Source organism: Macrotis lagotis, chromosome 1 (genome assembly GCF_037893015.1).
Source record: "Macrotis lagotis isolate mMagLag1 chromosome 1, bilby.v1.9.chrom.fasta, whole genome shotgun sequence".
Lineage (NCBI taxonomy): Eukaryota > Metazoa > Chordata > Mammalia > Peramelemorphia > Peramelidae > Macrotis > Macrotis lagotis.
The window spans coordinates 361,347,583-361,370,937 of record NC_133658.1 but is presented as its reverse complement, the minus strand read 5'-3'; the positions used below and the strand labels follow the sequence as shown (position 1 = coordinate 361,370,937).

Genomic DNA, 23,355 nt, shown 5'->3' with positions numbered 1-23,355 from the left:
GTCAGAGAAGCTGAGTTCAAATCCTGCTTCTACCCCTTCCTTGAGAATAAGGATTAATTTTTCATTCTTGGTTCTTGGTATTTCTGTTTCCTGACCCACAGATGGTGCTTAAAAACATTAGTTGATTGATTTGTGACTTTATATAAAGCACTTTGGGCCTCATTTTCCTTTTCTGTAAAATGAGTTTAGATTAGATGGGCTTCAAAGATCCCTTCCATCTCTGAATATACAATTAAGTGAAATAATGGCCATAAGAGGCTTTAGTAAACTAAATAACATCTGCTAGTCTCTCCCTTCTTGTATTTGCTCAGGGCCAGAGGTAGGATTGGTGCTGGGGAAATTTTCTGACTATCTTCCTGGCAGTTACTTTAACCCATATTTAGTGTTTCAACTCAATCCAATGCAATAAGATAACTTTTTTCCCAAGTGGAGACAGAGTCCCAGAGTATACAGACCCCAGGCTTATTCCCACTGGGAAATTCAAGGTTTCTAGGAATAGATTCTCCCAATGCTTCATTAAAATTTATCTTTTCTTTGCTAGACCTCTGCCTGGTATAAGGGAAGGTAGAGGTTTTTCTCCAAACAAGAGAACAAAGAGTTAACCATTGGAAAAAATCAATTCATTCAAGGGGCTTAGAAGAGATTTAGCCACCCTTGGACTACTATCAATAATAATAATAATAATAATAATAATAATAATAATAATAATAATAATAACAATGATATCTAGCATAAATATAGCATTTCAAGGCTTACAAAGGAGATAGATGCTATTATTATCCCCATTTTATAGATGAGGTTGAATGGATGTTAAAAATAAGAATGAGAGTGAGACCAAATGACAGAATTATTAAGTGTCTAAAGCAGGATTTAAATTCAGGTGTTCCTGATTCCAGATTCAGCATTCTATCCCCTAAGCTATCTAAAAGCCTCAAAAAAGCAAAACCAAAACTGTGTTATTATAGGGGATCTATTTCACACAGGATCTATTTCCTCCCTGAGCATTCACTATAGTCACTCTATTAAAATGCTAGAAATGGAAGAAGTAATTCAGTCTAACAGCTCTATTTTACAGGTGAGGAAATTCAGAGCATTTAACATTGAACTCAATTTACAAGTAACCTGGTTTACGTATACTTTGATGGATCAGGAAAAATTTTTCGCAAAATTTCTCTTGCAGGATGAACCAAAAAAACACAGTACAAACATCATATTTGGACTTGAATGGCTTGTGAAGGGATGGGCAATGGTCTTTTGTTTTTGTTTTTGCTTTCATGTCAAAGGAATCTCACTCAACACACATTGTCCATTTCTACTTCAATACTATCTCTATGAACAACCCCCTCTCACTATTCACAATCATCCCCTTTGCTCATGTCCTCATTTCATAGCCTCCTAATTGGTCTACCTATTTTAAGTACCTTCTCTAGTCAATTCACTAAGAAGTGAATGTAAAGGAAAAAAAATCAGTGAATCAAAACATCCAAGTAATTCTTAAAAAAGAAAAATTAGTGAAGGCACTAGTGTTAGTCTTACTTTTAGTGAAAGTAGCATAAGAGAAAACACTCCCGATGTTGAAATTCTCCTGCAAGCAATTACCTCTTCCTCCTCTGTCTCCTCTCCCTCACACCAGCTACGACTCTTCTCAAAGGTAAAGTGCAGGCTAATTTATTTTATTTTCAGTTTATGTTGTGTATTAATCATTGCTATTGTATTTCAAGTTCATTAGAAACAATGAAACTTACTTAAAATTAAAAATAATTATTTTCATATTAATATTTTTGGGGATATAGTAATAATCATACAACTTTACAATATTTCCTATGGGAAAATTTGCTTTGCAATACGAATTTCATGTTGAACAGAATCTTGGAATGAATTAAATTTGTAAACTGAGGTTCTACTAAACTTGGGAACCAAAAATTAATTTCATAAATATAAAATAGGGGAAGAGACTAGCCTATGAAGAGTTAGAAGTCTAGGATTCAAGCCAAAGTGTTCTAACTCCAGACTTACTCATTGCTCATTCCAGTAGCATTCCACAGCAGCCTTTCCCTCCTGCATGCCAGGTGAGGAGGGAAGGTCTGATGGGGGACTAGGAAGAAAAAGGAGAAATCAATATTCAGCTTTTGAGAATCTTGAGCATTTCCATAGCTAATTTCAAAATCCTGAGTTTTTTGTTTGTTTGCTTTTAAACGAAGAATGCTCTTAAGTCATAAAAAATACAAAATACCATGATCATGTGGCCAACTGGTCAGGGACAGAGAAGGATAGGAATGTGAATCCCACAACTGAGATTGTCCCCTAAGCTCCACCCCCATTTCCAGTGAAACCTCAAACTTTGGGCAAGATTGGAGTGTGGCAGGCATCCTTCTAATAAAACTGTCTCCTCAAATTATGCTAAAACATATGACCCTCTCATTTATCATATGGTTTTCTTTTTGTTGTTGTTGTTGCTTAATTTATAAGAAATGAAATCATCACACAGTGACTGTGTGGGTAACCTGCCACCTTTTCATCAAACTTCAGATAGAGGTAGAGTGGGCAAAGTGGACAAAGCCATGGATTAGGGGTCAGGAAGCCCAGATGCTCTATCAAGGACTATGCAGTTTTAGGCAAGTCATTATATCTGGGACTTAGTATCCTCCCAAGAATGTGAGATTCTGACCTGGATGGGATGCTAGAGATTACCTAGTGAAACATCTCACTTTTTATTAATACAGTATGTCATAATGGCAAGGAAATTGGGAAGACCTGAGTTCAAATCATACCTCAACATTTACTAACACCCAGGGGCAAGTTAATTAACCTCTCTGAGTCTCTGTTTCCTCATTTGTAAAATAGAGATAATGCTTGTAGCATCTACCTCAAAGGGCTATTGTGAGGTTCAAATAAGGCATATAAAGTAGTTTTTGACATTTGAAGAACTATATCTGTGTTGGTTATGATTACTATTATACAAAAAAGAAACCAGAAATCCACAGAGATTAGATTATTTGTTCAGGGTCACACAAATAGGAAGCATCAGAGGAAAGTAGTGAACCTAGGAAATGACTAACTTAAGGACACTTAGGATTTGAGAAAGCTGTGATTTTTTGCCAGATTTCCTAATTCCAAATTCAATTTTCTTTGTGCTACACAGAATTACTTCTACTACCTGAATTCCAAGTAGAAGAAAAGCCAAAAGATTTATAAACTATAAAGAAAGGGAGGTAACTTAGACCAAGTTAATTGTTGTTGTTCAGTTGTTTTCAACTGTGTCTGATTCTTCATAACCCATTTGAGATTTTCATGGCAAAAAAACTAGAGTGGTTTGCCATTTCCTTTTTTTGCTCATTTTACAGATGAGGAAATCGAAGTAAATAGGATGAAATGATTTGCATAGGTGTCATACACATATTAAGTGAGCTCAGGAAGATCAGTCTTTCTGGCCTCAAGCCTGGTATTCTATCCACCAAGTCCACCTAGCTGCCCCCAAATTGTTGTTGCTCAATAGTAATTGGTAGAGCTGGGAATCAAACCTAGGCCCCTTGAAACCAGATCCAGTGTTGTGAAGGGATTGGGGTGGAACTGGTCTTGTTGATGCTGAACTTCCAGTTCTAATCTTCTAAAACTGACAAGTGATTGAATTTGTTTAAAAAATATAGCCCAATTCAGCTAGTGAGTTTATAATGTAGAGTGTGCAAATCATAATCAAGTCACATCTGATTTCCCTTTAATTCTTTCAGTTTTCCTGCCAGGACAATCATTTCCTTAAGCTTAGGACTCACATAACAGCTTGAGAAGGGATTCTCACCAGAGTATATGTTTGAGAGGAAAAATATGCTTCACACACGTTTTTAGTTTCAAGTCAGGAACTGATTGTCTATGTATGGCAAAGACACTGCCTTGCCCTGTTTTTAAAATGAAAACTATGAAGAGGAGAAAAATCAGACCCATAGCATACCCAGAACAACCTCAATCTGCCCATTCTCTCCTTTCTCATTCAATCATACTTTCCCACCCAGTGGCCATCTGGTCAATTGACCTCCTAGACTTGGTAGAACAGAGGTTTCTGGTGTCAGGCAAATGGGGGACCTGGAGACAAAGAAGAATAGATTGTGGTGCTGACCACATCATTGAGACCAACCTCCCATCATGAAGGGAAATCTCATCAAATGACAGACTGTAAGAGTTGGAGCAGACCTTAAAGGCCATCTAGTCTAATTTCTATCTGAAAAAGAACCCCATTTCTATTGTATCCACTCCACAATGGTTCATCTAGACTTTGCTTGCAGACTGACTCCAATGGAAGGGGAACCCCACTGCTTCCTGAGCCAGCCCATCCCACCTGGGGACAATTCTTGTAAGAAAGTTTTCCCCATTAGGCCTAAATTTATTTCTTTGCAACTTCCACTCCCTGAGTTACTACTATTTTTGCTCTCTAGAGTCAAAGGGAAGAGACTGAATTCCTCTGTCTTTCAGATAAGAACCCTTCACATACTTAAACTCAAAAATCACATACCCTGTAAGTCTGTTTTTCTCAAGGTTAAATAATCTTATGGTGTGAGCCCATGACCCTTCATCATCTTAGCTGTTGTCCTTTGGATGCTTTCCAGATTGTCAATGTTCTTCCAAAATATAATACCTTAAGCTGAATACAGAGGAACTATTGACTCCTTATTCCTAAAAGCCTTGACTTTCTGAAAACCTCCTAAGACCATATTCATTTTTTTGTTTGAGATTGCAGACCATTAAAATCTCAAGCTCTTGTCAGTCTTAAGAACATATGTTAAATGTTTCTATCTAGTCTCCTCCTTAATACCTGCAAAGGTGGGAGACTCACTACCTCCTAAGGAAATCCATTCCACCTCACTTGGTAAGGAAGCTTTTCTTTCTGTCAGACTGACAGGTGATTTCCCTGTAACTTCTCCTGTAACTTGCTTTCTCAGGTCAAGCAGATCTAGTTCAAGGGGTACTCACAGATGTTTAATTAATAATAATAGCAGTATTAATAATAGTTTTGTATCCATTATTCCTATCCATTATTCCATTTCATTTTTACTGGCCCCATGGGACACAAAGGATAAGAATAATTCTCTCCATTTTATAGAGAAGGAAGCTGAGACTTGGAGAATGATTGACTTGCTCAAGGTGGTGTAGCTAGTTAGTGACCGAGTTGGGTTAATTTCTTTAATATTTAGAGATCTTCAGGTTCTCTTGAATCCAGGATCAGAACTCTATCTACAATGTTCTACCTTTTCAGTGGAAGTCACAGAGGGGCAAATTTTGGCTTGAAATAAAGAAACACTTTCTAACAATTACCATGGGTACAAATAGAAAGGCAGAATAAGTCCTTGCTTTCAAGGATCTCATGTATTATTGGGGAGATAACAAATAGAAGAGATTTCAGCTGCAAGGCTTGTGAATGTACTAGGGCACAATCAGTGGTATTGTATTTTTTTAAATGTCATTTCCATTGATAAAACTTAAATACCTGTTTCCTATTTTGAATAATTTGATGGTGGCAGAGACTTTGATGTTGAGAATTTTCTTTTCTGTGTCTTCAATAGTGATAGCTGAAGAGACAGGGCCTGCACAACTTTCAGAGGCACATGTCCACAACCTTAAGCCACCCTGACTGTTGGGTGGATGCAAGCTCCTCTAACTGACTCAATGTGTAGCCGGCTCCAAACCATGCTTCATGTCCAATTCAGATATCTACCACCTATTAGGCATCTTGTCAATAGGTCTCAACCCTCCGCCACTTCTTTCCCTTTCCATTTTTTATTACCTTACTAACAAAAACCAAATCCAGTGCCATTGATAATGGAAAAGGCAGAATGATCTAATCAACTATCATGGGTTTTCACTCAAAATCCTCATGTGACTGCCTAGAATAAAATATCCTTCTTTGGATATCACTCCCCCTTAAGTGTCTTTTTCTCTATTAGAATGTAATGTCTTAAGGGCAGGACTTGTCTCATTTTTTTGTCTATCTCTAACACTCTGGCACTCAGTAGGTCCTTAATGAATACAAGTTGATTAAATGATTGATTGAACCATAGTATTAGTAATGTAACAGAAATGACTATGATCAGGTAGGCCAGAGAGGCCAGGCCCTGAGTGCCCCCAAATGGGATACTCCCCCCCCCCCAAATCCCCCACTCCCCTGGGGGCTACAGCACATCCTCAAGGGGGCTTCTATGTTGCTCCAGTAGTGTCTCCTTGTCCCCTTGCAGCTTACAGCCCACAGCCATCCTGGTTCCAACTAGCCTGGGCTATGGGCAGTAGGTTATGTTGATTAACTCTGGAGAAGGTTCAGGGAAGTCCTCCAGGTCATTCAAAGCTCTCTTCAGTGTGTTATGAGTTTGGGAGATGGGAAGGGCTGGAAGCCAGGATACATTTTAAAACTTTGGAGGACATCACAGAGAAATGTTATCATGTAAGTAGAACCAAAAACTTCCTACAGGCAGTATGTTGGAACATGCTCTGCCTGACTCTTGGTGAATTTCCAGGACTGAATCTTGTCAAGGGCTCAGTTCTCTTTTGGAAAAAACTCTCTCTGATGCTATTGTCTCTCTCAGCTGGAAAAGCTGGCTCTCTGATCCAAGCTTGGGAAGAATGGCTCTTTCAACACATTTCTCTTTAAATCTAAGACTTCAGCCAACTTTTCCTTCATGTTTCAAATTCCTCAGGTGCTTCTACTGCTGATGGCTAAGACATAGTTCATGTATATAAGGTATGAAAAGTACTTTCTTTACATCCATGAAAAGGAGTTAGTATAATATTAGTGTCCCCATTTTATAGATTAAAGAAACAGAGGTCCAGTGAAGTGAACTGACTGGAAATGGATCCATCAGCTGCATCACAGAATCTCAGAGTGGAAAGGACTCATCTCTAAAGAAGGATCCCATTCAGACTCTGCAGACATCCAGTGAGAACAAACCCTTTACTTCTCAAGGGAAGTCATTCCATTTTTGGATAATTGACTGTTGGATGAATGAATGAAAATGCATATATTAAGTGTTTTTTTATGTGCCACATTCTAGAGAAGTTTAAAACTCAACAAAGAGTGTTTTGGTTTCAAAGATAGTGACAAAAACTAAGATTAGAACCACAGATCCAGAGAATGTTAGAATTTGAAGGGTCTCTAGACCACCAAATGTCAGAACTTAGAATGTTGAAGTAGGAATAAATGCATGAAAAGCTCAGAATGGACAAAACCCATGGGGAAAAAATCAAGACAAACTTTCAAAGAGCTCACATTTTAATGGGGGAGTCATGTAGGGCTTGGGTTCAGATGAGAAGTTCTTTCTTACATCAGGACTACATTTGACTTTTTGATGCTTCTATCCATTGCTCCTAGTTCTGTGTTCTATAAGTCTATGAAGAATGAGTTTAATTATTAAGCAACTATTACAGGTGAGACACACAAAGATTAAAAAGTAAAACAATTTCCACTCTATCTCCCTAAGTGTTCTTTGTTCCAATCTATCAATATTCCAATTCCTTCAATTTATCTTTCTATAAGATGGTCTCGAAGCCCCTCTCCATCATTGTCTTCTCCTGTACACTCTCAAGCATATCCTTGTCTCAAATATGATACCTAGAACTGGATACAGTATTTCAGCTATGTGAATGTAGACTGACAAGGGCAAAGTGTATTGAACTTATATCTTCCCTCTTTTGGAAGCTGTCTCCTTACATGTAGTGTCTGATCAAATTGGCCAAGTCATTTATAAGGAACTTGCAGTTCATTATACCCCAAGATCTTTTCCTGACAAGGGAGTTTCTAAGCCAGCCACAACTCCCTCATCCTATACTTGTGAAATTGAATTTTTGAACCCAAGAGGAAGATTTAATCTTACCCTTATTAATTTTCATCTTCCTCAATTTTGACCTAATATTTTAATATCTTACCTTGGTGCTCAACAGTGAGGCTTCAGTCTCACAATGAAGGAGTATAAAAGAAAAAGGCAAGTTTTCTTGAACTGTGTATCTAGTTCTTTATTTAACAAACAATGCAAATTATTTCATTTGACTGTTATTAATCCTCTTTAATTGGAAACAATTGTAGCTAATGTTGAGCAGTCTTCCAATGATGATCAGCCTACTATAAGTCATGGCAGAGTTCCCTCTTTTGTTCTTTGTGACAGATGCTGGTGATAAGCCTCTTTTCAAGGCCTGTATGAAAGGTGAGGTGATATGAGAAATGGGGCCAGGGGGAGTGGTCTATCTGTTTCTATACAAGCGGATAGGAGAAGGAAAAGGTTGTTTAAATATTGACAGGCTGTCTCTCTAGATGTCAACCTCAAAAACAGCCTCTTTTAGACAATTTATTTTACAGCACTCTCATTGTTTCCATTAAAAAGCAAACCCTTTCCCCCAATTATTTCACTTTTGCCCTCATTTCCTTACAGAATTATAAAGCATTTTCCTTTCAATGTTTTATATTCAATCTGAAATCCTTGACTTGATATGAGGCAAGAGTATAAATAGCCCAGACAATGACCAAGGCTAAGACTCAGTTTTGGAATATCATACATCAATATAGATGAGGTCAATGGTGAAAGAAAAAAAAAGATGTCAGTCAATATCAAAGGAAAATTTATCATGGATTCTACTAATAAAGTAGCTCTGGAAACAAGAACCAAACAGCAATCATTCAATAAATTAATATCAACTTTCTCTCTTCCAATTCAATAAGCATTTATTAAGCACCTACCTAGTTTGCCCAAACAAAACAAAAAAATGAAAAAGTCCCTCAACTAGAATGTACATAAATCATAAAATTTAAGCTACAGATAGCCTTCAGAACTTCCATTAAGGTAATGTTCTACTGAAGAAGGCTCCACTCAGGTCCATTTAAAAGCACCTGGCCTTTAGGACAGCTCTTAAATGGCTATGCATGTGCAGAATCAAGATGCTGGATTAAAACCATGTTCTAGTTGGTTGTTGAAATCTTGTTGAAAGGTTTATCAAAATTACTAGTGAAAGTTCAAGTTCATACAAATAGAAGAACTAAAGTTTCCAGCTCCGGATGTCATCTCAGATTTCAACAAGCTTTCTCCCTAACAAAACTGATAAATACAAGCAAGTCTTAGTTTCACTGTTGAAAATATTCTTATGAACACATAAAGACTGATATTATGCCAAGAGTAGGCAGGGTGGAAGACCTAGATAGCAAATGGAGGAATTCTTCCAGCTTCTCCAAAAAGTCAGTTTAGTTCAGAAGCCCCAAATTCTCATTTGAGTTATCTTTCAAGTACTTGAGCATAGAATCATGGGATTGTAGATTTGGAGGTAGAAGAAACCTTGGAGTCCAACCAATTCCCTCATTTAGCAGGGGAGGAAGTGTATGCATTAATTGACTTACCAGAGGTAACACAGTAAGTAGTTAAATGAGGGGAGTCTTTCAACCCAGGTCTTCTGACCTAAAAAGCCCAGCATTCCATTTACAGCCCCATGGCTCTGTGATTCAGTCATTTTTTAAATCATGTAACACTCTGTAATCCCATTTGGTGTTTTTTTGGCAAGTAGTTTGACATTCCCTTCTTCAGCTCATTTGATAGATGAGGACACTGAGGTCAACAGGGTTAAGTAATTGCCCAAGATCACACAACTAGTGACTAGGGTCAGATTTGAACTTAGGAAGATGAGTGTTCCTGATTCCAGGTCTGGCACTTTTATCTATTACGACACCCAGCTGCCCACCTGTCAACTAGTTGACTGACAGAATGTGCTTGGCAAACTCCTGTTGATTATTAACTGTGGATATGATCTTCTCTAAAGAAGGATGAGTCCAGGGATACAGTTCCATCCTGGGGATAAGGGTTGACAAGGACCTTCAGTGAAATCTCACCCAGAATGGCTCAGTTGTGTAAAAGTTCAGGGTCATCATCTGTTTAGTATTGGTAATAACAACTCTGTTTCTCCCTTCCAGCATCCTTCAACTCCCTCTGCTACCCTTTCCACCTCCCAACCATCCTAGAGCCCAAAAAAGACATCAGTTTACCTATCTATAATTTGCTTATCACATAACATTGGGGATTACAGCTATTTATGTGGGTCTTATTCTCCTATTAGAAGGCTTAACTGTGGGGACTGTGGCTTAACTGAATAAGATCTCCTTTAGTGCTTGGCATAATACTCCACATCCAGCAAGCACTTAATAAATGTCAAATTAAATTGAGTGACATAGAGACCACAGCCTGTTTCTGGGAATACCAAAGCTAATATTTTCAGAAGATAACAATGGCAACTTGTGTAGGATACATTGGAAGGAAGTGAGAAGGGAGATCAGGAGATCAGTTGGGGAGATTGCAAGTGTTCAGCTGAGAGGTGATATGGGTCTAGATTAAGGATGAGGATAGGAGAAGGGAGAAGAGAATGTTTTTTGGATTATCAGTTGTTGGATTTCCTTTATTTAGTCATATTTATTTATTTTGTTGGGATTATTGACCCATTCATATTTAAAGTTATGATAGTTAGGCTTTTGTTCCCTCCAATTATTTCCTCTGTATTAATTTATATTCCTTTGGAGGGGGAATGGATGAATCCAAGAATCACTTCAAAGGAAGGAATGACAGGACTTGCTTGGTTTGCAAACTAATAGGAAAGGGAAGTGACTAGTAGGGGATAAATGAGCTCATCTCTGTCATCAGCTCCTTCCCCCCCCCCATCTCAGATCATGAGAAGTTCTACAATGAATATAACTACCCTAAACTGCTTTTATAGCCCATTTTACACAGCTGTCTTTTAAGTTGTTCTGTGCTCCTGCCAAAAGGAGTTTCTTGTCATTCCCCCCAGTTCTGAAATATTACATTTACCTTCTACTTCTCCATTTACCCCACCTCGGCCTCATTTTGTCCTTGATTTCTTCTTCTTTGGGCTATTGCCCCAACTCCTAAATTTCTTCTTTACCTCGTCTTTCCCCTGACAATCCATCCTAGATATTGGGTCAGAGTTAATTCCTTAATTCACAGCTCTGTTTATATCGATCCTCTACTGAAAATCTTTCCATGGCTGCCCATTGCCAACAGATTTAAGTCCAAACTCAGCCTAGCATTAAAAGCTTCATACAGTCTGGTTTCAATCTGTTATTCTACTTCAGGGTCAAGCAGTGATTTGTGAATAGAGTCCCAGGGGCTCGTGAGCTTGAATGGAAAAAAAAAATTATTTTTATTTTCACTAATTTCTAATTGAACAGAATTTTCCTCAATTATGAATGAAAAGAAGCCCTATGTTTTTTTTTTTACAAGGCAATGGGGTTAAGTGACTTGCCCAGTGTCACACAGCTAGGTAATTATTAAGTGCCCGAGGACAGATTTGAACTCAGGCCCTCCTGACTCCAGGGCTGGTGCTCTATCTACTATGCCACCTAACTGCCAGAATCCCTATATTATTTTGAGGAAAGGGTACATAGGCATTAACAGACTGCCCATGGGGTCATGATACACATAAAACTTTAAGACCCTCTGTTTCCTTTCCTACAATTCCTCTTTCCACATTCTTTATTCCAGTCAGGTTTGAAAACTTGCTTTCCCTTGAACTCACTTTCTTGGTTGCTTTCCTCTTAATTTTTACTCAAAACAATTTTCTATGACTTGCATATCCTTTTCTTATCACTGTCTCTTAAAATTCTACTCACACTTGCTTCAAAGCTTTCCTTCTCTATGAAGCCTTTCCTGATCCCCTCAAGAACCCACAGAGCACTTGTACTCCTCTTACTCTTCACACTTTCCATCTTGTAGTATAGTACTCTCTGCATTCATGGAATCAAAGGATTTAGGAATTTAGGGGATCAAATACTTCAACCCCCTCATTTAAAAGATAAGGAAACAATGGGGCAGCTAGGTGGCACAGTGGATAGAGTACCAGCCCTGGAGTCAGGAGTACCTGAGTTCAAATCCAGCCTCAGACACTTAATAATTACCTAGCTGTGTGGCCTTGGGCAAGCCACTTAACCCCATTTGCCTTGCAAAATCCTAAAAAAATACATAAAAAAGATAAGGAAACTGAGGCCCAGAGAGGGGCAGTGTGTTGCAAAAAACTTAGAGGCAGATAAAACTGAGTTTAAATACTGCCTAAGACATTTATTAGCTGTGTGATTTTAGACAAGACATTTCACCTTTTTCTGCCTCAGTTTCCTTCATCTGTAAAAGGAAGGGATTGAACATGATGAAGTGTAAGGTCCCTTTCCATTCAAGATTAATAATCCTATGATTTAGGAAGACTTGTTATGGGTGGGGAAACTGGCATCAGAAATGAGTTAAGCTGCCAGTGGTAGAATGGAGTCAGATGGCAGAGGCTTTTTTTAATATGGAAAAGTTCCTGAAAAAAAGTTTTATTTTTATTGTACTCTGTATAGAAACATCTAAATAAAATAGCAACTCTCTCTTCCCAGTCTTGAATAAATCTTTAACACAACAACTGCCTTGAGAAGAGGTACTTTTTGGGTAACTTTCTCTACACTGATGGAGGCTAATTATGAATTAGAAGAAGATGTGAAATCCATTTTTCTGTACCCAGAGGTTGCTATAAAGGGAATTTTGGAAAAAAGGAGCTGATGAGTTCCAAAAGAGATGGAAAGGATGGGATAGCTAAAAACAACTCATAAGAAATCAATTACCCAAACATTAATAAACCTAGATTGGATTCTTAAAGTACTTAGCACATGGTGAAAGATAATCCTAGGAAATTCCAAAAATCCAGAATGGCTCAGGTTCAAGAGGATGGATTGTTTCATTTCCAAGGCTGGATCATAGATTTAGGTCAGAAGAATAGGCCACTCTGGGGCCTGCCTTGGAAAGGGGGTGGGGGGGGCAGTGTAGGAATTGGCCTGAGGGTTTGTCTGGGGAGTCCCCACCTCAGTTCTACTTAGTAGTGATGGAAGGGACAACCACAGAAAGGGAGGTAACTTTACAAATACATAAGCCCTCTTCCCTAATTATGCATAGTCAGGTCAATTTTTCTGTATCCTGGCAGAGAGAGAGAGAGAGAGATAGTGATAGAAAGGACAAGTCTTTGCTAAGGGGTTCACCTTATTTGTGCTTTTATAATCATATAGAATGACATAGCATTAGCATTCAGTGGGGTAAAGCAGGAAGGGACTTCTTAGAAAGACATGCCATCATTTAGGGTCCTTTTCTGGATGAACTGGGATAACCTCTGGGCATCAAGGCCCCAAGGGAGGAGATAGGGTAACATCTGTCCTTCCAACTTTGTCCTGTTAACATGGCAAATACTGCTTATGTGGTCCCTGATGACTGTCAACCATGAAGCACAAGATGTTCTGAAGGCTTGTAACTTCCTGCCTGACCTGATGTTTGGCAAAAGGCTTTCAACATATAGCAGACTGCCATCACTTCCCCTGTTTCCAATCAGTTATGCCTGTGGATATTGTGTGCCACCAAGAGTCCCATGGCTGTCACCAGAAAAAGAACCATCAATCAGTCCTTGAAGAAAACCCTGGGTGGGAGAGCAATTCTCTTGCTGGGACTTCCATTATGGTTGCACTGCCTACTCTGGTGAGGCAACATTCTGGAAAGTTCTATGGAAGAAGACCATTCTGCTAAGCTGATAACTTCTGGGGATAAGGGGACTGGCTCCTTCCTAACCTAGCTGGGTGAGAAGAGGATAGGACTTAGTGAGCAGAGTGGACATGGGGCCTGCTCTGGGGAAATGGAAAGAATGTTGTGAGAACCAGGCCAATTTTTCTTTGTAATTTCTGTCACTTTCAGATGCTTTTTAGCACTAGCATATTTAACTAAACAGAAAACACAGAACAGTTTATATAATCAGAATCAGAGAGAGATTTCACAAGGCAGGATGAATGTCCTCATTGTCACCTGCCCTCCCTTTACAGGGAGCAGGGCTGGTGGGGACCTGGCTCTTGGATGGCTTATGAAATATGCATCTCTTCAAATGAGTGCTGAAGTGATTGATGCAGGGAAGAACACTGTCACCAAGCTCTTCATCTGGTATCTATTAGGAGAGTTCTACTGTTTGCATTCCCCTCCACCCTTCCACCCTCAAGGTAAAAACTAACAATGGGTAATAGGGCCCAAGGGACTGAAGCTAAGGGAAATCATAGAATCTCTGATTAGAAAGGAACCTCAGAAGTTGTCAAGTCTAACCTCTCATTGAATAACAATCCCCTCTTCAAAATCCTTGAAAAATGGGCATCCAACCCTTGGAGACCTTCAATTACTGGGAACTCATAATACCCCAGAGAATTCTTCCACTTTGGGATATTGTTAGGAAGCTTTTCATGGCACCAAGCTTAAATCTGTCTCTGCAATTTATACTCATTGCTACTTCTGCCTTCTAGGGCCAAGCAGAGCCAATCTAAAGTTTCTTCCTCTTGTCAAGCCTTCAAATACTTGAAAGCAGTTATGTCATTTTTCCTCCTAGTATTCTCTTCTGATAAAGCATCCATAGTTCCTTCCCTTGATTCTTGCATTCCATAGACTTAGAGCTAGATGTGGCTTGACTAAGGTGGGATTTGAACCCTATCTACCATACTATAATGAAACTCCCTAGAGTACCTCACCATTTTGACTGTGTGTCATTGGATCTGTTCTGGCTTGTCCATGTTGCTTCTAAAATGTGATTCCCAAGACTGGAAATAATATGGCAGATGGTATCTGAATAGGGAAGAGGATAGTAGACCTGTCATCCCCTTTGTTCTTGGACTCTATGTATATTAAAATAGCCTTAGACAAGGGGAGGCTAGGTGGTACAGTGGATAGAGCACTGGCCTTGGAGTAAGGAGTACCTGAGTTCAAATCCGGCCTCAGACACTTACTAATTACCTAGCTGTGTGGCCTTGGGCAAGCCACTTAACCCCATTACCTTGCAAAAAACTAAAAAAAAATAGCCTTAGATCACAATATTATTGTTTTTCAGACATTTCATTTGTGACTGACTCTTCATGACCCCTTTGGGGGTTTTCTTTGCAAAGATACTGGAGTATTTTACCATCTCCTTCTCCAGCTCAGTTTTCAAATGAGGAAACTTGAAGCAAATAGTGAAGTGACTTGCCCAGAGTCACACAAGTAAGTGATTGAGGTCAAATTTGAACTCAGGTCTCCTTGGCAATCTATTCACTGTATCACTTAGTTACCCCTAGGTCATAATAACTTTTTTTTGGACACAACTGTTTACTGGCACTGAGCTTTTGAAGTCATTAAAACTCCTCAGCTTTCTGGTGTGGTAGAGGAACTTTGAATAATCACAAAGAAGATGTACCCAAAGGCTCTGGATGAAAGCTTTTCTTCCCCTTCACAAGCCTTGGTGGGTGTTGGGTACTCTAGATATTTAGAATGAAATTCTGATTTGTAAGCTTTTTTCTTATCAGGACCACTTTCTAGTCATGCCTTCTTTACTGGGGCATCATCTCTACCTCTTTGCCTTTGTCTTTATGAATTCTACAGCTCTGAGTGAGCTTTTGCTTTATCTTGCTAAGGCCCTAGACTTCTGCTAATTCACAGTTTGTTCTATTCCATGGCATCCTTAACTCCACCCCCCAATACCTTTTTCTAGTTCCCCATTAAAATGTAAGCTTCTTGAGGGGCAGACTTTCTTATCTGATTTTATTGGTAACCCTATAAAATAGCATAAAGCCTGTCATGAAGAAAATGAAGCAGCAGCAGCAACAAGAATGATGGAGAATCACCAAAGGGAAATTGGGATCCACCAGAGGGGATTGATTAATCACTTGAGATAGTATGGAGCACTGGAACAAAGCATGACCTGAGAATTAGAAAACCTTGGCTATTCCACTAAATTATGTGACTTTGAATAAATTATATCCCTAATCTGAGTCTCAGTTTTTCTCATGTGCTAAAATGGGAATAATAGTATTTTTATAAGATAATTTATGTCTAAGAGTTTTCTAGTCTATAAAGCTTTGTAAAAAAAAAAGATAAGGAATCAGAGAATTAGAGTTGCAGAAGGCCCTGGAGACCATCTAATCCAACCCTCACATTTTACAGATACAGAAACAAAACTCAATGGAACCTAGGAAGATTTAGGAACCAATTTTTCTGCTTCTGCTTACTTATCTGTGAATTAGTGCATAAATCTTCCTTCTTGGACCCTAGGAAGATTTAGGAACCAATTTTTCTGCTTCTGCTTATTTATCTGTGAATTAGTGCATAAATCTTCCTTCTTTTTATCCTTCAACAAACCAATAGATCCCAATCCAAGCCTCACTTGGACAATGTTTGGGCCCTGAATGTAAATAGTGAGAATAAATCTTGTTAGGGACTGTTATGTGTGGGAATACTGTAAATTGTCATTGAGCATCAGAACCTTGTTTTCCTAAGTGCCACAGGAGTGGGAGTAGATTAGGGTCTGAGAAGGATATTTAGGAAATTGTATTCTGGTGAATAAATGGAGCACTTCCAGATCTTGATGGAGTACTTGTCTCCTTTGTCATCCTTGTCTGCTGCCCCTCCAATGCTCATCTGGGGAAGGTTGAGGGAGTCTAGAAGTGGGACTCAACAAGATCCCTCAAAGTAAATGTAAGTATCGATTGTTTTGGTTTTGGCCAGAAACTCTGGAGATCTTCCCCTCCCAGATGATTTTTTTTTTTTTTTACTAAAGAGGCCATTTTTTGATTCATTTTTCATCCATCCTTAACATTGGACATCTTTAACATCCTGGACATTGCCTCAGGCAAACTGAGAATTGTTAAAGACCCTAGCTTAAAAAAGCCAAGGTTTCTAGTTATCCTGGTCTATATCTGGTCACTGAACCTAGATGACTCCAGAGAAGAGAGTGAGGTTGGTGAATTTGCATAGTGCCCCTCTCACTTAAATCCAATTCACTCTCAAGTCATGGTACCACCTTCCTGATGTGACAAAGAAAGTATAAGTAACTTGGGAGGCAGGTGGGGAGTAAAAGAACTTATGAGACTCAGTGGTTAGTGATCCAAATGGGTCATGGACCCAAGTTTCACACTCTTAGAATAGCTCTGTCTCTGATAAGTGAATGTTCCATTCAATTATGTGCACCCATGACCACCACATGTGCCTCTTGTCCTTACCCAAGTAGGCTTTCCTTACTTTCTCCTTATGTCAAGAAGATATAGGGAGCACATGGGTTATATTTAATGTAACCAGTTCACCTTCTTTATCAGTTCTTTATTTCCTGATGACATTTTTACTTCCATCCTTCTTACAAGTTAATTACTTGTTATCTATCATTCACACTTGCCATGTGCCTCTCCATTGTTCTCAATGTGGTTCTCATTTTCAGTTCTTCAGAGACCAGTATTGCAGCCATATTATAACATTGGTAGAATGTTCAGCTTTAGTTTCAGGGAGCAGAGTAGGGTCATTAAAGGAACTTTACAATTTCCTGAAAGAAATATAGTCTCCTTTCCTCCTGTTAAATTTGTGTCCAACTCATATACCATTTGTACTGATTTCAGTTCTCTCCAAGAAGGTTCTGCAATCTTCTGGGGCCTGCTGCAACTGGAAGAATATTATCCATGAGGGGCAGCTAGGTAGCACAGTGGATAGAGCACTGGCTCTGGAGTCAGGAGAACTTGAGTTCAAATCCAGCCTCAGACACTTAATAATTACCTAGCTATGTGACCTTTGGCAAGTCACTTAACCCCACTGCCTTGCAAAAAAAAAGCTTAAGAAAAAAAAAGAAAAGAATATTATCCATGAACAAGAGCATATGAAGTACCTTATCATCCACAGAAAAATGTGATTCAACTTGAAATTCTGTGTTGGTTCTCCTCTGTCACAATGTAAACATCTTTGAGCATATATATTCCCATTTTATGCACTGCCTGATGTTTTTGTTCAGAAAGTAATTGAACAAGGTTGTTTCTTTGCTACAACCTTCAAGAAATCTGGAATGATTTGAATGTATCGATAGATAGGAGGCACCTTGAAGGAAAATAATCTTTAAAGGAATGTTTTTCTCTACCAAGCAAAAACATTTTGATAATCAGTAAACAATAAGCAAAAGTTATTTTTGTATTCTTCATCTCTTGCTGTAAATCGCATCAGAGTAAAGATGTATGTGGTCTACTGTGACAGTCTGTCTTTTTCCTACTTATATCCTCATCAATAAATGCCTTTGATATATGTAGATGATTCTCATAAAATAAATTTTTAATGGGAAAGTAAGTACATTGGTCAATTATTATTGATGTTCTCTTGGCCACATTTCTGAGTATTAGTAATCCACAAGGTTTTCCCCCATATTTATGTTATCCTCCTCTCCCTTTAATAACCCATGAATATATTCTTTCATCTTATAATTGTGGTGATATTCTCTATGTTCATTTGGTCTAATTTGTTTTTTCCCCTGTTCTCTTTAATATTATTTTTACCTTCTCTATCAGAATATTGGTGTCTACTTTAGTACAACCCAATCTAAAGTCTCTTACTCTTAATGATAAAAATGATTTGTTATATTTTTAAAAGTGCAGATCTTTTCTATGTTTCTTCTCTTTATTGTTCTACTTTCTTTCCTCTCTAGTTTTATAACTGCTGGATAAGAATAACTTATGTTACTGTAATACTATAAGATTTCATTATTTTAAAATTTTGTTTTTCCAACTGCATGCAACAATAGTTTTACCAATCCTTTTTTTCAAGGTTTGAGTTTTACATTTTCTCCCTCCCTCCCTTCCCTCTCCCCTTCCTCTGACAGAAAATAATCTAATATAGGCTCTACATTTATAACCTTGCTAAACAATAGATCTATATTGATCATGTTGTGAGAGAAGAATCAAATTCAAATGGAAGAAAACAGGAAAGAAAAAAAATTACATAATACATGACAACTTAAAAATTGAAGATACTAGCTTGTCATAGAGTATCATGTAAACTCCACAATTCTGTCTCTGGATATGAATGGTATTTCCTATCACAAGGCTTTTAAAATTGACTTTGATTATTGTACTGCTGAAATGAACAAGTCTATCAGAGTTGATCATCACCCCATGTAGTTCTTAGTACAGTGTTCTCCTGGTTCTGCTCACTTCACTCAGTGCCATGATTTTTCCTGGGCCAAACTCTTTTGAGTGATTCAATTCTCTCCCAGAAGGCTCTGCAATCTTCTGGGGCCTGCTGCAACAGGCAGAATATTATCGATGTGGGGCAGCTAGGTGGCCCAATAGATAGAGCACTGGCCCTGGAGTCAGGAGGACCTGAGTTCAAATGTGACACTTCGGCAAGTCACTTAACCCCACTGCCTTTCCAGGCTTTTCTGAAATCCCATCCCTCATGATTTCTTATAGAACATTACATACATATACCACAATTTGTTCAGCCATTCCCCAAGTGATAGGCATTCCCTCAATTTCCAGTTCTTTGCCACTACAAAAAAGAGTTGCTATGAATATTTTTGTATGTGTGGAATTTTAACCCTTTTTCATGATCTCTTTGGGGTAGAGACCCAGTAGTGGTATTGCTGGATCAAAGGGTATGTACAGTTTTACTGCCCTTTGGATATAATTCCAAATTGCTCTCCAGAAAAGTTGGATGAGTCCACAGCTCCACCAACAATGTTATTAGTATCTCAGATTTCCTGCATCCCCTCCAACATTTATCATTGTCCTTTCTAGTCATACTGGTCAATCTGATCATTCTAATATTTCTTAAGCTGTTTTCTCCTAACAGCTCTGGGAGGTAAGTAGGACAGGTATTTTAAACCCCATTTTATGGATGAGGAAATAGTTCAAAAAGAGAAAGGGACTTGCTTAGGATGATACAACAGCTGAATGATGTAGTGGGGTCTCAGGCCAAAGTCTCTTGGTTTAAATCCTATATTCTCACCATGGTACCTACACTGTCTCCCTCTTGGATTTCAAGCCTCTCTTTGAGTCTACTTATATTCAAATTGCTATATTTTGCATCAGTCTAGAGCCTCTGAGGAGGCAGTTTTCTCAGGAAAGAGGTTTTCATTGTGAGGAATTTAAGTTGTGGATTAAATTATGTATCATAGATGGAATCCTCTATATTCTTGGGGTCAGTAAGTCTCTTTTCCCTGTTTGCTGACCAAGCAGCATGTAGGTTAGAGGATCCCTAAAAGGTTTGTCTTTCATTAGCCTGTTACATCTCATGGGTATGTGCACATTTATGAGCCCATAAAACCCAAATTATCGTTGCTTATAATTCTTATTCTGTTTATACCTCAAGTAAAAGGCCAAAGGCCCAAGTGAATCATAATAGGGGCCTGAACTCCAACAGCCTTGTCTGTGACTGATTTGGCTCACGAGGATCCTAGTGGAAACGGCTGCCTTAATGAGCTGGCATTGAACCCACAAAACATTCTTCCACATTGTTAACACATCAAGAAACCCCAATTCCATGCAATTGCTCATGAGATCCTCAGAGCTCTCCGTGCATTGGCAGATAGTAATTCTTTTTGGAAAGAAATTTGCTCCCTGCTGGAAAGTGGTATACTTTGGAAAACTCATAGGTCAGCTCCTGAAAGGGAGAGGAGTGGATGAGTGCCTTAATCCCTCTGCCTGTGTCCTTAGCACATGACTCTTGTTCTACCCTACTGATCATTGAGAGAGTCCCAGGCAGGATAGGGACATCCAAGTCTGGTCATTTTGTCTGGATGAGTCTGGGATTTCCTTTGTGACATGGAGAGGGGGCATCTTGGGGGCAGCTAGGTGACATAGTCAAACATTAGAATTGAAATCAAAAAGGCCTGAGGACAGTCTCCCTAGTTTTCTAGTTTCCTCAACTATAAAATGGGATAATAGCGCCTGTCCCTTAAGGTTATAGTAAGTATAAAATGAGATTTTATATATGTATATATATATATATATATATATATATATGTATACATTTAAAAAAACTTTAAAGTGCGATATAAGCACCAGTCATCATCAAATAGAGGTTACCTATCTGTTATGGAGCCATAGATATACCCATATTTGCAGGAAGTTGGATCCTGGAGGAGGATGAGGAAATATTGAGTCACGCTGTGGTGACTGTCTATGGGGAAGAGGATCCCTAAAAAGTTTGTCTTTCATTAGCCTCTTCCATCTCATGAGTATGTGCACATTTATGAGCCCACAAAACTCAAATTATCATTGCTTATAATTCTTATTCTATTTATACCTCAAGTAAAAGACCAAGGAAGAACATTGGATTTAGAATCAGGAGACAACAGTTCTGGTCTTGCTCACTGATTTGCAGTGTGATTCTGAGAAAGTCACCTCCCTCTCTGGGTCTCATTTTGTAGCTACATAGTGACTTCAGACTAAATGGTCTCCAAAGTCCTCTCCAACTCAAGGAGATTATGATTCTAGAATCATCTTTCACCTCAGTAGCTCTAATAGTCTCTTAACTGGACTCTATATCTGTAACTCTTCCCCTCTAATGTAATACCACAGGCTAATATATTAATTTTCTTTAAACACCATTTGACTCCTTTGCTCAAAAATCTTACATGGCTCTCCACTGCCTACAGACAAAATCTGAAATCTTTAGCTGGCACTTGAGTTTCAATTAATTTTCCCCCTCTTCACCTTTCCAACTTCACTTCTTTCCACTTCCTCCCTACTCATGCTCAATCATGCTCATTGCTTCAGATGTCCAAACACTTCCATCCTGCCAGCAACAGAGGCCAAGGAGTCGAGTTTGTGACTCACACCTTGGAAGTAACCAAACCCACCCTCCATTTTATAATCTAAGAACTAGAGTAGTAAAAACAATTTCTCTAAAGTACAGAGTAAGTCAAATAGTATTTCTGCTGTCCTGGTAAGAGTGGGAACCTGTGGGTTATCCTTCATGAAAAAGTACAAGACCAAAGTGTGTCAGGAAATGGACCAAAACTAAAATGCTTCTGTCAGACTTTGGATAATGAAGCATAAACTATGCTTGAAATGGAAGTCTGAATAAGTAGCATGATCTTTTCTTTCCCAAGGGCCTTGGTGCAAATTACTATTCAGCTTTCACTGTAGATCCATTTTCTAATCTTAAGTAAACTTGCCTGGTGCTGAGGGAATTCTCATAGTAAACCAGAGGCTGGTTAGAGTAGCCAAGCCAAACCCTGAGACACTTACTCACACGGACTAGGCAATGCAAATTCTCCTGCAATGGAAAAAAGCAGGGGCATGCTACTTTCTCATTTGTCCACAAACCACTCATTGTGAGCAAAGAAAAGGATATAATGATATTTTATTCAATCCAACTCAAAAGTTCGTTTGGATGGTAAATTCCTTGAGGGCAGGGAATAGCCTTTGTTTCTTTTGTATACCTGGTACTTAGGACAGTGACTGACTATACTAATTTATTATGAAATAAACATTTAATAAATGTATATTGATTGATGATCAATAAGTCCATCCTGAAGTTCATTCAAACTGATACTAGAATTTTCTAGAAGGGCTGATTTGTTTTGGGAGACAGATCCCATACACCTAAAACAAAGAATTCAGCAAGATTGGATGAAGTCAGGACCTCAAAATGAGTGAGTCATCAATAACCTGGTCCTTTGGAATGAATGTGAGATGTGGAGATAAAGGATTCAAGCTCACATTTGAGTTCTGAGGCCTCTTAGTTGGGTAATTGTGAGCAAGTTATCTAGCCTGTTTGGGCCCTACCTTCCTCATCTTAGGTTGGAAGACCTGTATGGTCACCTTCCAGCTCTAAATCTATAGTGCTCTAAGCTTGAGCTCTGGTTGTTGTATGGTTTGGGGGAAAAAAAAATTGCTTTCAACCAATCCAAATTCATATGGTATCAGGGAATCAAACAAAAGTCTTCTGTAGTCTCAGGCCCAGCTGTGTTTCTATATCATGACAATGGAAGTCAAAGAACATGACCCTACAGGAGAGATCCAAAGCCATCTGGCTCTGTTCCCTTGGACAGGATGATGGCATGGGTTCTTTCACAACCCATCCATACCTGCAGAACACTAATCCTAGGCTTCCAGCTGAGCTTGCAGCTGTGGGGGACTGGAAGAAGATGCATGCAAACACCAGTAGGAAAGCCCACCCAGCTTCAAATAAGCTTCCTCCAAGAGAACCCCTGGAAGAAGATCAACAATCCCAGGGGCAAAACTGCCTCATTGAATCTGCCCAGAAATGGTTGGTTTCTTCCAGCTGTTGAGGCCCAGAGCATTTTTAATACACATGGGATAATGCCTTATTTGTAGAATGTGGGAACAACTAAAAGTAACTCTGGTTACTCTTCCCAGCACACTGAACACCAAACACTCCCACTCTAAAAGTCATTTCTCCCTCTGCCCAAGCTTGTTACTGTCTGGGAATTATAAAAGCATCGAAACACACAAGAACAAATAGGAAACAGCTTCAGCCTCTAGATAGGCTGATGAGAAAATTGGGCCTCCTTCTTAGTGCTTCCTTCTATCAGGAGTCAAAT

General features: G+C 38.8%; 1 protein-coding gene and 1 long non-coding RNA gene across 2 annotated transcripts in view; one reads left to right on the top strand and one right to left on the bottom strand.

Annotated features, from left to right (window-relative positions):
* Positions 1 to 23,355, bottom strand: part of COL23A1 (collagen type XXIII alpha 1 chain) — a 498,328-nt gene that overhangs the window by 210,501 nt on the left and 264,472 nt on the right. The window lies entirely within an intron of this gene.
* On the top strand, positions 15,179 to 15,808 carry LOC141505919 (uncharacterized). Its single transcript, XR_012473724.1, has 2 exons — positions 15,179 to 15,279; positions 15,602 to 15,808. It is a non-coding gene; the product is annotated as an uncharacterized LOC141505919 (long non-coding RNA).